The following is a 17,599-nucleotide window of genomic DNA, read 5'->3' on the forward strand; positions in this document are numbered from 1 at the left end:
AGTTAGTCCTGCTGTGTTGCTGAAGGTTGTTCCAGACACTTCCCTATCAAGGTGAAGCCTACACTGATAAACACACACTGTGATTGGTGTTCAGTACTGTACCTCTAAACTCATTCTGTGGTCTCTCATCAACCTATCAGAGGGGGTTTACAATACAGCTGGGCCAAGCACTGCTTTGGCTGCCGCTATTAAAGTCACAGCACTGTGTATTACTGGGGGCGTGTGGGGGGAGGTGAGAATGGGTTTCAGATGTTTTCAGAAGACGATCAGGGACTCTGCTGTCCTAGTTCCCTGGGGGAAGCTGGTTCCACCATTGGGGTGTCAGGACAGAGAAGAACTTGAACCGGGCTGAACGGGAGCTGCCCTCCTGTAGGGGTTTGGAGGGCCAAGAGACCAGAGGTGGCAGAACGGAATACTCAGGTTGGGATGTAGAGTTTTGAGCAGAGCCTGAAGGAAGGAAGGGGCAGCTCCTCTTGCTGTTCCGTAGGCAAGGACCATGGTCTTGTAGTGGATGAGAGCTTCGACTGGAAGTCAGTGGCGTGTGCGGAAGAGTGGGGTGCTACTTGCAGTAGTCCAGACGGGAGATGACAAGTGCCTGGATTAGGACCTGCGCCACTTCCTGTGTGAGGTAGGGTCGTACTCTACAGATGTTCCACTTCCTGTGTGAGGTAGGGTCGTACTCTACAGATGTTCCACTTCCTGTGTGAGGTAGGGTCGTACTCTACAGATGTTCCTCTTCCTGTGTGAGGTAGGGTCATACTCTACAGATGTTCCTCTTCCTGTGTGAGGTAGGGTCGTACTCTACAGATGTTCCACTTCCTGTGTGAGGTAGGGTCATACTCTACAGATGTTGTAGAGCATGCACCAGCAGGAGCATGTCACTGCTTTGATGTTTGTGGAGAACGACAGGGTGTTGTCCAGGGTCATGCCAAGGTGCTTTGCACTCTGGGATAGAGAGGACTTTGAGCGGGCAGGGCTTCCCCGGGAGGAATATCAGTTCTGTCTTGTCCAGGTTGAGCTTGAGGTGGTGGGCCGACATCCAAGCTGAGATATCTGCCAGGCACGCAGAGATGCATCTCACCACCTGGGTGTCAGAAGGGGGGAAGGAGAAAAGTAGTTGAGTGTCATCCGCATAGCAGTGATAGGAGAGACCATGTGAGGATATGACGGAGCTGAGTGACTTGGTCTATAGAGAGGAGAGGAGAGGTCCATCCTCATAGCAGTGATAGGAGAGACCAGGTGAGGATATGACAGAGCTGAGTGACTTGGTGTAGAGAGAGAAGAGGAGAGGTCCATCCTCATAGCAGTGATAAGAGAGACCATGTGAGGATATGACAGAGCTGAGTGACTTGGTCTATAGAGAGGAGAGGTCCATCCTTATAGCAGTGATAGGAGAGACCATGTGAGGATATGACAGAGCTGAGTGACTTAGTGTATAGAGAGAAGGGAAGAGGGCCTAGAACCGAGCCCAGGGGGACACCAGTAGTGAGAGTACGTGGTTCAGACCCAGATCCTCGTCACCTGGTAGAAGTGGCCTCCAGTAGTGTGGAGAACCTGAGATGCCTGAGACGCCCAGCCCTGAGAGGGTGGAGCCTGAGACGCCCAGCCCTGAGAGGGTGGAGAGGAGGATCTGATAGAGCCTGAGACGCCTAGCCCTGAGAGGGTGGAGAGGAGGATCTGATAGAGCCTGAGACGCCTAGCCCTGAGAGGGTGGAGAGGAGGATCTGATAGAGCCTGAGACACCCAACCCTGAGAGGGTGGAGAGGAGGATCTGATAGAGCCTGAGACGCCCAGCCCTGATAGGGTGGGGCCTGAGACGCCCAGCCCTGAGAGGGTGGAGAGGAGGATCTGATAGAGCCTGAGACGCCTAGCCCTGAGAGGGTGGAGAGGAGGATCTGATAGAGCCTGAGACACCCAGCCCTGAGAGGGTGGAGAGGAGGATCTGATAGAGCCTGAGACACCCAACCCTGAGAGGGTGGAGAGGAGGATGTGATAGAGCCTGAGACGCCCAGCCCTGAGAGGGTGGAGAGGAGGATCTGATAGAGCCTGAGACACCCAGCCCTGAGAGGGTGGAGAGGAGGATCTGATAGAGTCTGAGACGCCCAGCCCTGAGAGGGTGGAGAGGAGGATCTGATGGTTCACGGTGTCGAAGGCAGCGGATAGATCTAGGAAGATGAGAACAAGATTCAGGGTTCAAGATTTAGCTTCGGCAGTGCGAAGAGTCTCTGTGACACATTTGAGCAATCTCGGTTGAGTGACCCATCTTGAAGTCTGACTGGTTAGGGTCAAGAAGATTGTTCTGAGAGATAGCATGAGAGTTGGTCAGAGACCGCGCACTCAAGTGTTTTGGAAAGAAAAGAAAGACGGGATACCGGTCTGTAATTTTAGACGTTAGGGGAGTCGAGTGTTGGAGAAAGTCTCCAGAGATGGTCTGGAGAAGTAAGAAGGGGATGGGGTTGAGCGGACAGGTTCATCTGGAGAGAGAGGGCAGAAAGAGGTCAAGGCGTAGGCTCTGTGTCGAGTGGGACCAGTGGACTCAATAGAGTGAATGAGGAGTGGGATGTCGTCAACCTCCTTTTCAGATGGGTTGACAAAGTCGTCCGCAGAGAGAGAAAAGGGAGGGGGAGGGGTGGAGGATCAAGGAGGGAGGAGAAGGTGGGATATAATTTTGTAGGGTTAGGCAGAAGCTTGAAATGGAGAGATGCTTTAGCAGTGGATACAGAGAAAGATAAGGTAGAGAGGAGGGAGTGGAAGGATGGTAGGTCCTCTGGAAGTCTAGTTTTCCTTCATTTTCTCTCAGCTGCTCGCCGCCCTGTTCTGTAAGCTTGCAATGAGGCTCTCATCCACGGAGCAGGAGGGGAGGGCCGAGCCGGCAGGTTGGAAAAGGGACAGTGCGAGCCATAGGATGCAGAAAGGTAGGAGAGTAGGGTTGAAGAGGCAGAATCAGGAGACAGGAGGCAGAAAGATTTAGCAGAAGGGAGAATTGACAGGATAGGAGAGGAGAGAGTAGTGGGAGAGAGAGAGACCACCTGGGTAAGGGCTGAGTGGTTAGGGTTGGAGGAAAGGGAGACAGAACAGGAAACAAAGTAGTGATCAGCGACCTGGATGGGGGGTTGCACTGAGATTAGTAGGCGAATAGCCTCTTGTAGAGATGAGGTCAAGCGTATTGTCTGCCTTGTGACTGGGAGGGGACTGGGAAAGGATGAGGTCAAAAGAGGCAAGGAGGGGAAAGAAACTAATTGAAGGCAGATGTTGGGAGGTTGAAGTCGCCCAGTACGAAGAACGGTGAGCCATCATCAGGAAATGAGCTCATCAAAGTCTCAAGCTCATTGAGGAACTCTCCGAGGGCACCTGGTGGGCGATAGATGACGACAATGTGAAGCTGAAGTGGGCAAGAGACAGTGACATAATGGAATTCAAATGAGGAGATGGACAGGTGAGAGAGGAGATGGACAGGTGAGAGAGGAGATGGACAGGTGAGAGAGGGAGAAAAGAGAAAATCTCCAGTTAGGAGAAATTAGTCGCCCTGTTCCACCACCGTGACGACCAGATGCTCTCGGACTATGAGAGAAAACGTAGTCAGATGAGGAGAGAGCAGCTGGAGTAGCAGTGTTCTCTGAGGTGATCCATGTCTCTGTCAGGGACAAAAGGTCAAGGGTCAGAAGGGCAGCATAAGCTGAGATGAACTCTGTGTTCTTGACCGCAGATCGGCAGTTCTAAAATGCTGCCAGAGAACAATAATTCCACATGGGTTGTGTGCGTAGGGTACAATACATTAGAAGGGTTGTAGCCAAGGGTGTAGGGCAGTGTCTGTAAAGCCTGCAGGGAGAGGAAGGAACTGGGATAGAAAACACACACATAGTTGCCAGCGATACAAAAGAGAAAATAATAAATAACTAGATAAGATACTGAAGTGGGAGAGTGGAGCCTTCCTCTCTGTCCTTCCTCCAACAACTCGGCAGAACCTTTTTAAATTCGTGACGAGGCCCGCTGCTTATAGCTGCCCCTGAGAAAACAGAAGTACTAATACTAATCTCAAATTGGCCTTTCAAAGTGAAAGAGCACACCTCCCGGGAACTAACTGCTGATTGCCTAGGAGAGGAGAAACCACTCCCCTTCCAATACATCCGCTGATTACCAAAACAAGTCACAATTTGCCCTGCCCCTTGATCCTGGTTGATGTCAACAATCATCTGCAAGTTAATAGCAGTCAGCAGTTCACACTCCAAGTAGGCTACTGGGAAGACAGGCAGCGGTTCACACTCCAAGTAGGCTACTGGGAAAACAGGAAGCACTTAAAGTAGATGGCCCTAGCTAGCAAAAAAGACAGTACTAGTATCACGTTTCAGGAGAAGACCCAGATGCAGACGATGTCGAAGTAACAAATAGTTTATTACTACAACAGGGGGCATAACGACAGGTCCAGGACAGGCAGAGGTCAATAACCCAGGGTGGTGTGACAAGGTACAGAACGGCAGGCAGTCTCAGGTCCAGGACAGGCAGAGGTCAGTAATCCAGGGTGGTGTGACAAGGTACAGAACGGCAGGCAGTCTCAGGTCCAGGACAGGCAGAGGTCAGTAACCCAGGGTGGTGTGACAAGGTACAGAACGGCAGGCAGTCTCAGGTCCAGGACAGGCAGAGGTCAATAACCCAGGGTGGTGTGACAAGGTACAGAACGGCAGGCAGTCTCTGGGACAGGACAGGCAGAGGTCAGTAACCCAGATCAGAGTTCATAAGGTACAGAACGGCAGGCAGTCTCAGGTCCAGGACAGGCAGAGGTCAGTAATCCAGGGTGGTGTGACAAGGTACAGAACGGCAGGCAGTCTCAGGGTCAGGACAGGCAGAGGTCAGTAACCCAGATCAGAGTTCATAAGGTACAGAACGGCAGGCGGTCTCAGGGTCAGGGCAGGCAGTCTCAGGGTCAGGACAGGCAGTCTCAGGGTCAGGGCAGGCAGTCTCAGGGTCAGGGCAGGCAGTCTCAGGGTCAGGACAGGCAGTCTCAGGGTCAGGAAAGGAAGTCTCAGGGTCAGGGCAGGCAGTCTCAGGGACAGGACAGGCAGAGGTCAGTAACCCAGATCAGAGTTCATAAGGTACAGAACGGCAGGCAGTCTCAGGGTCAGGACAGGCAGAGGTCAGTAATCCAGATCAGAGTTCATAAGGTACAGAACGGCAGGCAATCTCAGGGTCAGGACAGGCAGAGGTCAGTAATCCAGATCAGAGTTCATAAGGTACAGAACGGCAGGCAGTCTCAGGGTCAGGGCAGGCAGAGGTCAGTAATCCAGATCAGAGTTCATAAGGTACAGAACGGCAGGCAGTCTCAGGGTCAGGACAGGCAGAGGTCAGTAATCCAGATCAGAGTTCATAAGGTACAGAACGGCAGGCAGTCTCAGGGTCTGGACAGGCAGAGGTCAGTAATCCAGATCAGAGTTCATAAGGTACAGAACGGCAGGCAGTCTCAGGGTCAGGGCAGGCAGAGGTCAGTAATCCAGATCAGAGTTCATAAGGTACAGAACGGCAGGCAGTCTCAGGGTCAGGGCAGGCAGAGGTCAGTAATCCAGATCAGAGTTCATAAGGTACAGAACGGCAGGCGGTCTCAGGGTCAGGGCAGGCAGTCTCAGGGTCAGGACAGGCAGTCTCAGGGTCAGGGCAGGCAGTCTCAGGGTCAGGGCAGGCAGTCTCAGGGTCAGGACAGGCAGTCTCAGGGTCAGGACAGGCAGTCTCAGGGTCAGGGCAGGCAGTCTCAGGGTCAGGGCAGGCAGTCTCAGGGTCAGGAAAGGAAGTCTCAGGGTCAGGGCAGGCAGTCTCAGGGTCAGGGCAGGCAGTCTCAGGGTCAGAACAGCAGGCTCAGGGTCAAGGCAGGCAGAGGTCAATAATCCAGGGTGGTGTGACAAAGTACAGAAGGCAGAAATTGTTCAAAACCAGTAAAACTAGAAAACAGAAACTAGAAAAAGACAGGAGCAAGGGGAAACCGCTTGACGAAACAAAACGAACTGGCAACAGACAAACAGAGAACACAGGTACAAATACACTGGGGATAATGGGGAAGATGGGCGACACCTGAAGGGGAGGGTGGAGACAAGCACTAAGACAGGTGAAACAAATAGACCACAACAGATAAAGACAAAACAATTATACTAATCACTCCTGGATATAACAGGAGTCCTATGGAATGAAGCCAGTGAACAAAACACAGTGTCTGGCCTTGGACTAGCAGAGAACACAACAAACACAGTGTCTGGCCTTGGACTAGCAGAGAACACAACAAACACAGTGTCTGGCCTTGATCTAGCAGAGAACACAACAAACACAGTGTCTGGCCTTGGACTAGCAGAGAACACAGTGTCTGGCCTTGGACTAGCAGAGAACACAACAAACACAGTGTCTGGCCTTGGACTAGCAGAGAACACAACAAACACAGTGTCTGGCCTTGGACTAGCAGAGAACACAACAAACACAGTGTCTGGCCTTGGACTAGCAGAGAACACAACAAACACAGTGTCTGGCCTTGGACTAGCAGAGAACACAACAAACACAGTGTCTGGCCTTGGACTAGCAGAGAACACAACAAACACAGTGTCTGGCCTTGGACTAGCATAGAACACAACAAACAATGAGGGGATCAGAGAGAATATGTTCAGACAAGAAAACATTATGCCCCCATTCGAGAGTACAGGATTCAATTTGGGAGGCTGGGGGCTAGGGCAGTGTGTGTGTGCATGTGCATGTGCGGATGTGAGTGTACGCGTGTGCGCAGTGACGTGATCAAGACAAAGGAGATGATTGTGGACTACAGGAAAAGGAGGCCTGAGCACGCCCCCGCTCTCATCAACGGGGCTGTAGTGGAGCAGGTTGAGAGTTTCAAATTCCTTGGTGTCCACATCACCAACAAACTAACATGGTCCAAACACACCAAGACAGGTGTGAAGAGGGCACGACAAAACCTTTTTCCCTATCAGGAGATTGAAAACATTTGGCATGGGTCCTCAGATCCTCAAACGTTTTTATAGCTGCACCATCAAGAGCATGGTTGCATCACTGCCTGGTATTTCAACTGCTCGGCCTCCGACCACAAAGCATCTACAGAGGGTAGTGCATACGGCCCAGTACATCACTGTGGCCAAGCTTCCTGCCATCCAGGACCTCTATACCAGGCGGTGTCAGAGGGAGGGCCTAAAAATGATCAAAGACTCCAGTCACCCTAGTCATAGACTGTTCTCTCTGCTACCGCGCGGCAAGCGGTACCGGAGCGCCAAGTCTAGGTCCAAGAGGCTTCTAAACAGCTTCTACCCCCAAGCCATAAGACTCCTGAACATCTAATCAAATGGCTACCCAGACTATTTGCACCCGCTTCTACACTGTTGGTTCCCTCTGTTATTATCTATGTATAGTCACTTTAATAACTCTACTTACATGTACATATTACCTCAATTACCTCAACACCGGTGCCCCCGCACTTTGACTCTGTACCGGTACCCCCTGTATATAGTCTCCACATTGACTCTGTACCGGTACCCCCTGTATATAGCCTCCACATTGACTCTGTACCGGTACCCCCTGTATATAGCCTCCACATTGACTCTGTACCGGTACCCCCTGTATATAGTCTCCACATTGACTCTGTACTGGTACCCCCTGTATATAGCCTCCACATTGACTCTGTACCAGTACCCCCTGTATATAGTCTCCACATTGACTCTGTACCGGTACCCCCTGTATATAGCCTCCACATTGACTCTGTACCGGTACCCCCTGTATATGGCCTCCACATTGACTCTGTACCGGTACCCCCTGTATATAGCCTCCACATTGACTCTGTACCGGTACCCCCTGTATATAGCCTCCACATTGACTCTGTACCGGTACCCCCTGTATATAGCCTCCACATTGACTCTGTACCGGTACCCCCTGTATATAGCCTCCACATTGACTCTGTACCGGTACCCCCTGTATATAGCCTCCACATTGACTCTGTACTGGTACCCCCTGTATATAGCCTCCACATTGACTCTGTACCGGTACCCCCTGTATATAGCCTCCACATTGACTCTGTACTGGTACCCCCTGTATATAGCCTCCACATTGACTCTGTACCGGTATCCCCTTGTATATAGCCTCCACATTGACTCTGTACCGTAATACCCTGTATTTTGCCTCGCTATTGTTATTTACTGCTGCTCTTTAATTATTTGTTATTCTTATCTCTTACTTTTCTTAAAACTGCATTGTTGGTTAAGGTCTTGTCAGTAAGCAGTTCACTGTGAGGTTTACTACTTCTGTTGTATTGGGTGCATGTGACAAATAACATTTGATTTGATTTGATGGCGAGGAACAGTGTTGTGATTGATTCTACAAGCCTTTCTCTTCCTTACCAGATGGATGGTTCAGGGATTTAAGGGTGTCTAGACTCCTGTTGCTTGGTAACACAACAACAACAGCAAGCATAACTGTCAATTCTTATTCTGTGCTGCAAGATCCTCTCATACAGTCCAGATACAGTGCATTTGGAAAGTATTCAGACCCTTTGACTTTTTCCACGATACCCCACAATGACATTACACTAGCCCATAATGACATCACACTAGCCCATAATGACATCACACTATCCCATAATGACATCACACTATTCCATAATGACATTCCAATACCCCACAATGACATCACACTAGCCCATAATGACATTCCAATATCTCATAATGACATCAAGATACCCCATAATGACATCACACTAGCCCATAATGACATTCCAATATCCCATAATGACATCACACTATCCCATAATGACATCATGATACCCCATAATGACATCACAATACCTCATAATGACATCATGATACCCCATAATGACATCACAATACCTCATAATGACATCACAATACCTCATAATGACATCACAATGCCCCATAATGACTTCACAATACCTCATAATGACATCACACTAGCCCATAATGACATTCCAATATCCCATAATGACATCACAATACCCCATAATGACATCACAATACCTCATAATGACATCACAATACCCCATAATGACTTCACAATACCTCATAATGACATCACAATACCCCATAATGACATTCCAATATCCCATAATGACATCACAATACCCCACAATGACATCACAATATCCCATAATGACATCACAATACCCCATAATGACATCACAATAACCCATAATGAGATCACAATACCCCATAATGACATCACAATACCCCATAATGACATCACAATACCCCATAATGACATCACAATAACCCATAATGACATCACAATACCCCATAATGACATCACAATACCCATAATGACATCACAATACCCCATAAGGACAAAGCTAAAACAGGTTTTTAGATTTGTTTTGCAAATTAAACATATATAACTGAAAAACCACATTTACGGACGTATTCAGACCCTTTACTCAGTCTTTAGTTGAAGCACCCGAGTGGCGCGGTGGTATAAGACACTGTATCTCAGTGCTAGTATCCCTACAGGCACCCTGGTTTGAATCCAGGCTGTATCCCAACCGGCTGTGATTGGGAGTCCCATAGGGCGGCGACCAGGGTCGTCAGGGTTTAGCTCTTGTAGGCTGTCATAGTAGTAACTTGTTCTCAACTTGCCTACCTGGTTAAATAAAGGTAAAATAAAAATAAATAAAATAAGTAAGAATTTGTTCTTAATTGACTTGCCTAGTTAAATAAAGGTGAAATACTCATTTTAATAACAAAAAGCATCTTTGTCAGCGATTACAGTCTGGAGTCTTCTTGGAAATGACGCTACAAGCTTGGCATCTGGATTTGGGGAGTTTCTCACATGTTTCTCTGCAGATCCTCTCAAGCTCTGTCAGGTTGGATGGGGAGCGTCTCTGCACAGCTATTTTCAGGTCTCTCCAGAGATGTTCAAGTCCGGGCTCTGTCTGGGCCAATCAAGGACATTCAGAGACTTGTGCTGAAGCCACTCTTGCATTGTCTTGTCTGTGTGCTTAGGGTTGTTGGTATCACGATATGTTGCCTGTTGACCTGTCTATCTATCACAATATGTATTCTATTGTCCTGTCTTTCAATCACGATTTGTAGCCTGTTGTCCTGTCTATCAATCACGATATGTTGCCTATTGTCCTGTCTATCAATCACGATATGTTGCCTCTTGTCCTGTCTATCAATCACGATATGTAGCCTATTGTCCTGTCTATCAATCACGATATGTGGCCTATTGTCCTGTCTATTAATCACAATATGTATTCTATTGTCCTGTCTATCAATCACGATATGTAGCCTATTGTCCTGTCTATCAATCACGATATGTGGCCTATTGTCCTGTCTATTAATCACAATATGTTGCCTATTGTCCTGTCTATCAATCACGATATGTAGCCTATTGTCCTGTCTATCAATCACGATATGTGGCCTATTGTCCTGTCTATTAATCACAATATGTAGCCTGTTGTCCTGTCTATCAATCATGATATGTAGCCTGTTGTCCTGTCTATCAATCACGATATGTGGCCTATTGTCCTGTCTATCAATCACGATATGTAGCCTATTGTCCTGTCTATCTATCACGATATGTAACCTATTGTCCTGTCTATCTATCACAATATGTAGCCTATTGTCCTGTCTATCAATCACGATATGTAGCCTATTGTCCTGTCTATCAATCACGATATGTAGCCTATTGTCCTGTCTATCAATCACGATATGTAGCCTATTGTCCTGTCTATCAATCACGATATGTTGCCTCTTGTCCTGTCTTTTTATGATTACACTGAGTTGACCAATCATTAGGAACACTTTCCTAATATTGAGTTGAACCGTCTTTTGCCCTCAGAACAGTCTCAGTTCGTCAGGTCATGGACTCTACAAGGTGTTGAAAGCGTTCCACAGGGATGCTGGCCCATGTTGACTCTAATGTTTCTCACAGTTGTGTCAGGTTGGCTGGATGTCCTTTGGGTGGTGGACCATTCTTGATACACACGGGGAAACTATTGAGCGTGAAAAACCCAGCAGTGTTGCAATTCTTGACACAAACCGGTACCCCTGGACCCTACTACCATACCCTGTTCAAAGGCACTTAAATATTTTGTTTTGCCCATTCACCCTTTGAATGGCTCACATACACAATCCATGTCTCAATTGTCTCAAGGCTTAAAATCCTTCTTTAACCTGACTCCTCCCCTTCATCTACACTGATGGAAGTGGATTTAACAGGTGACATCAGTAAGGGATCATATCTTTCACCTGGATTCACCTGGTCAGTCTGTCATGGAACGAGTTGCTGTTCTTAATGTTTTGAGAAAAAGAGTGCAACTCAGTATCAGGACGGTGTTACTAATGTCTGGTATCCCCAGTGTTGATCTCCTTCATTTAACAGTAATAATGTCTGGTATCCCCAGTGTTGATATCCTTCATTTAACAGTAATAATGTATGGTATCCCCAGTGTTGATCTCCTTCATTTAACAGTAATAATGTCTGGTATCCCCAGTGTTGATCTCCTTCATTTAACAGTAATAATGTCTGGTATCCTCAGTGTTGATCTCCTTCATGTAACAGTAATAATGTCTGGTATCCCCAGTGTTGATCTCCTTCATTTAACAGTAATAATGTCTGGTATCCTCAGTGTTGATCTCCTTCATTTAACAGTAATAATGTCTGGTATCCTCAGTGTTGATCTCCTTCATTTAACAGTAATAATGTCTGGTATCCTCAGTGTTGATCTCCTTCATTTAACAGTAATAATGTCTGGTATCCCCAGTGTTGATCTCCTTCATTTAACAGTAATAATGTCTGGTATCCCCAGTGTTGATCTCCTTCATTTAACAGTAATAATGTCTGGTATCCTCAGTGTTGATCTCCTTCATTTAACAGTAATAATGTCTGGTATCCTCAGTGTTGATCTCCTTCATTTAACAGTAATAATGTCTGGTATCCTCAGTGTTGATCTCCTTCATTTAACAGTAATAATGTCTGGTATCCTCAGTGTTGATCTCCTTCATTTAACAGTAATAATGTCTGGTATCCTCAGTGTTGATCTCCTTCATTTAACAGTAATAATGTCTGGTATCCCCAGTGTTGATCTCCTTCATTTAACAGTAATAATGTCTAGTATCCTCAGTGTTGATCTCCTTCATTTAACAGTAATAATGTCTGGTATCCCCAGTGTTGATCTCCTTCATTTAACAGTAATAATGTCTGGTATCCTCAGTGTTGATCTCCTTCATTTAACAGTAATAATGTCTGGTATCCTCAGTGTTGATCTCCTTCATTTAACAGTAATAATGTCTGGTATCCTCAGTGTTGATCTCCTTCATTTAACAGTAATAATGTCTGGTATCCTCAGTGTTGATCTGCTTCATTTAACAGTAATCATGTCTGGTATCCTCAGTGTTGATCTCCTTCATTTAACAGTAATAATGTCTGGTATCCTCAGTGTTGATCTCCTTCATTTAACAGTAATAATGTCTGGTATCCCCAGTGTTGATCTCCTTCATTTAACAGTAATAATGTCTGGTATCCTCAGTGTTGATCTCCTTCATTTAACAGTAATAATGTCTGGTATCCTCAGTGTTGATCTCCTTCATTTAACAGTAATAATGTCTGGTATCCTCAGTGTTGATCTCCTTCATTTAACAGTAATAATGTCTGGTATCCTCAGTGTTGATCTCCTTCATTTAACAGTAATAATGTCTGGTATCCCCAGTGTTGATCTCCTTCATTTAACAGTAATAATGTCTGGTATCCTCAGTGTTGATCTCCTTCATTTAACAGTAATAATGTCTGGTATCCTCAGTGTTGATCTCCGTCATTTAACAGTAAGAATGTCTGGTATCCTCAGTGTTGATCTCCTTCATTTAACAGTAATAATGTCTGGTATCCCCAGTGTTGATCTCCTTCATTTAACAGTAATAATGTCTGGTATCCTCAGTGTTGCTCTCCTTCATTTAACAGTAATAATGTCTGGTATCCTCAGTGTTGATCTCCTTCATTTAACAGTAATAATGTCTGGTATCCTCAGTGTTGATCTCCTTCATTTAACAGTAATAATGTTTGGTATCCTCAGTGTTGATCTCCTTCATTTAACAGGGACAGTAATAATGTCTAATATCCTCAGTGTTGATCTCCTTCATTTAACAGGGACAGTAATAATGTCTGGTATCCTCAGTGTTGATCTCTTTCATTTAACAGTAATAATGTCTGGTACCGTCAGTGTTGATCTCCTTCATTTAACAGTAATAATGTCTGGTATCCTCAGTGTTGATCTCCTTCATTTAACAGGGACAGTAATAATGTTTGGTATCCTCAGTGTTGATCTCCTTCATTTAACAGTAAAATTGTCTGGTATCCTCAGTGTTGATCTCCTTCATTTAACAGGGGCAGTAATAACGTCTGGTATCCTCAGTGTTGATCTCCATTTAACAGTAATAATGTTTAGTATCCTCAATGTTGATCTCCTTCATTTAACAGTAATAATGTCTGGTATCCTCAGTGTTGATCTCCGTCATTTAACAGTAATAATGTCTGGTATCCTCAGTGTTGATCTCCTTCATTTAACAGTAATAATGTCTAGTATCCTCAGTGTTGATCTCCTTCATTTAACAGTAATTATGTCTGGTATCCTCAGTGTTGATCTCCTTCATTTAACAGGGACAGTAATAATGTCTGGTATCCTCAGTGTTGATCTCCTTCATTTAACAGTAATAATGTCTGGTACCCTCAGTGTTGATCTCCTTCATTTAACAGTAATAATGTCTGGTATCCTCAGTGTTGATCTCCTTCATTTAACAGTAATAATGTCTGGTATCCTCAGTGTTGATCTCCTTCATTTAACAGTAATAATGTCTGGTATCCTCAGTGTTGATCTCCTTCATTTAACAGTAATAATGTCTGGTATCCCCAGTGTTGATCTCCTTCATTTAACAGTAATAATGTCTGGTATCCTCAGTGTTGATCTCCTTCATTTAACAGTAATAATGTCTGGTATCCTCAGTGTTGATCTCCTTCATTTAACAGTAATAATGTCTGGTATCCTCAGTGTTGATCTCCTTCATTTAACAGTAATAATGTCTGGTATCCTCAGTGTTGATCTCCTTCATTTAACAGGGACAGTAATAATGTCTGGTATCCTCAGTGTTGATCTCCTTCATTTAACAGTAATAATGTCTGGTATCCTCAGTGTTGATCTCCGTCATTTAACAGTAAGAATGTCTGGTATCCTCAGTGTTGATCTCCTTCATTTAACAGTAATAATGTCTGGTACCCTCAGTGTTGATCTCCTTCATTTAACAGTAATAATGTCTGGTATCCTCAGTGTTGATCTCCTTCATTTAACAGTAATAATGTCTGGTATCCTCAGTGTTGATCTCCTTCATTTAACAGTAATAATGTCTGGTATCCTCAGTGTTGATCTCCTTCATTTAACAGTAATAATGTTTGGTATCCTCAGTGTTGATCTCCTTCATTTAACAGGGACAGTAATAATGTCTGGTATCCTCAGTGTTGATCTCCTTCATTTAACAGGGACAGTAATAATCTCTGGTATCCTCAGTGTTGATCTCTTTCATTTAACAGTAATAATGTCTGGTACCCTCAGTGTTGATCTCCTTCTTTAACAGTAATAATGTCTGGTATCCTCAGTGTTGATCTCCTTCATTTAACAGGGACAGTAATAATGTTTGGTATCCTCAGTGTTGATCTCCTTCATTTAACAGTAAAATTGTCTGGTATCCTCAGTGTTGATCTCCTTCATTTAACAGGGGCAGTAATAACGTCTGGTATCCTCAGTGTTGATCTCCATTTAACAGTAATAATGTTTAGTATCCTCAATGTTGATCTCCTTCATTTAACAGTAATAATGTCTGGTATCCTCAGTGTTGATCTCCGTTATTTAACAGTAATAATGTCTGGTATCCTCAGTGTTGATCTCCTTCATTTAACAGTAATAATGTCTAGTATCCTCAGTGTTGATCTCCTTCATTTAACAGTAATTATGTCTGGTATCCTCAGTGTTGATCTCCTTCATTTAACAGGGACAGTAATAATGTCTGGTATCCTCAGTGTTGATCTCCTTCATTTAACAGTAATAATGTCTGGTACCCTCAGTGTTGATCTCCTTCATTTAACAGTAATAATGTCTGGTATCCTCAGTGTTGATCTCCTTCATTTAACAGTAATAATGTCTGGTACCCTCAGTGTTGATCTCCTTCATTTAACAGTAATAATGTCTGGTATCCTCAGTGTTGATCTCCTTCATTTAACATTAATAATGTCTGGTATCCTCAGTGTTGATCTCCTTCATTTAACATTAATAATGTCTGGTATCCTCAGTGTTGATCTCCTTCATTTAACAGTAATAATGTCTGGTATCCTCAGTGTTGATCTCCTTCATTTAACAGTAATAATGTCTGGTACCCTCAGTGTTGATCTCCTTCATTTAACAGGGGCAGTAATAACGTCTGGTATCCTCAGTGTTGATCTCCATTTAACAGTAATAATGTTTAGTATCCTCAATGTTGATCTCCTTCATTTAACAGTAATAATGTCTGGTATCCTCAGTGTTGATCTCCGTCATTTAACAGTAATAATGTTTGGTATCCTCAGTGTTGATCTCCTTCATTTAACAGTAATAATGTCTAGTATCCTCAGTGTTGATCTCCTTCATTTAACAGTAATTATGTCTGGTATCCTCAGTGTTGATCTCCTTCATTTAACAGGGACAGTAATAATGTCTGGTATCCTCAGTGTTGATCTCCTTCATTTAACAGTAATAATGTCTGGTACCCTCAGTGTTGATCTCCTTCATTTAACATTAATAATGTCTGGAATCCTCAGTGTTGATCTCCTTCATTTAACAGTAATAATGTCTGGTATCCTCAGTGTTGATCTCCTTCATTTAACAGTAATAATGTCTGGTATCCTCAGTGTTGATCTCCTTCATTTAACAGTAATAATGTCTGGTATCCTCAGTTTTGATCTCCTTCATTTAACAGTAATAATGTCTGGTATCCTCAGTGTTGATCTCCGTCATTTAACAGTAATAATGTCTGGTACCCTCAGTGTTGATCTCCTTCATTTAACAGTAATAATGTCTGGTACCCTCAGTGTTGATCTCCTTCATTTAACAGTAATAATGTCTGGTATCCTCAGTGTTGATCTCCTTCATTTAACAGTAATACTGTCTGGTATCCCCAGTGTTGATCTCCTTCATTTAACAGTAATAATGTCTGGTATCCTCAGTGTTGATCTCCTTCATTTAACAGTAATAATGTCTGGTATCCTCAGTGTTGATCTCCTTCATTTAACAGTAATAATGTCTGGTATCCTCAGTGTTGATCTCCTTCATTTAACAGTAATAATGTTTGGTATCCTCAGTGTTGATCTCCTTCATTTAACAGGGACAGTAATAATGTCTGGTATCCTCAGTGTTGATCTCCTTCATTTAACAGGGACAGTAATAATGTCTGGTATCCTCAGTGTTGATCTCTTTCATTTAACAGTAATAATGTCTGGTAAACTCAGTGTTGATCTCCTTCTTTAACAGTAATAATGTCTGGTATCCTCAGTGTTGATCTCCTTCATTTAACAGGGACAGTAATAATGTTTGGTATCCTCAGTGTTGATCTCCTTCATTTAACAGTAAAATTGTCTGGTATCCTCAGTGTTGATCTCCTTCATTTAACAGGGGCAGTAATAACGTCTGGTATCCTCAGTGTTGATCTCCATTTAACACTAATAATGTTTAGTATCCTCAATGTTGATCTCCTTCATTTAACAGTAATAATGTCTGGTATCCTCAGTGTTGATCTCCGTTATTTAACAGTAATAATGTCTAGTATCCTCAGTGTTGATCTCCTTCATTTAACAGTAATTATGTCTGGTATCCTCAGTGTTGATCTCCTTCATTTAACAGGGACAGTAATAATGTCTGGTATCCTCAGTGTTGATCTCCTTCATTTAACAGTAATAATGTCTGGTACCCTCAGTGTTGATCTCCTTCATTTAACAGTAATAATGTCTGGTATCCTCAGTGTTGATCTCCTTCATTTAACAGTAATAATGTCTGGTATCCTCAGTGTTGATCTCCTTCATTTAACATTAATAATGTCTGGTATCCTCAGTGTTGATCTCCTTCATTTAACAGTAATAATGTCTGGTATCCTCAGTGTTGATCTCCTTCATTTAACAGTAATAATGTCTGGTACCCTCAGTGTTGATCTCCTTCATTTAACAGTAATAATGTCTGGTACCCTCAGTGTTGATCTCCTTCATTTAACAGGGGCAGTAATAACGTCTGGTATCCTCAGTGTTGATCTCCATTTAACAGTAATAATGTTTAGTATCCTCAATGTTGATCTCCTTCATTTAACAGTAATAATGTCTGGTATCCTCAGTGTTGATCTCCGTCATTTAACAGTAATAATGTTTGGTATCCTCAGTGTTGATCTCCTTCATTTAACAGTAATAATGTCTAGTATCCTCAGTGTTGATCTCCTTCATTTAACAGTAATTATGTCTGGTATCCTCAGTGTTGATCTCCTTCATTTAACAGGGACAGTAATAATGTCTGGTATCCTCAGTGTTGATCTCCTTCATTTAACAGTAATAATGTCTG

This window comes from Oncorhynchus mykiss, chromosome 1, assembly GCF_013265735.2.
Source record: "Oncorhynchus mykiss isolate Arlee chromosome 1, USDA_OmykA_1.1, whole genome shotgun sequence".
NCBI lineage: Eukaryota > Metazoa > Chordata > Actinopteri > Salmoniformes > Salmonidae > Oncorhynchus > Oncorhynchus mykiss.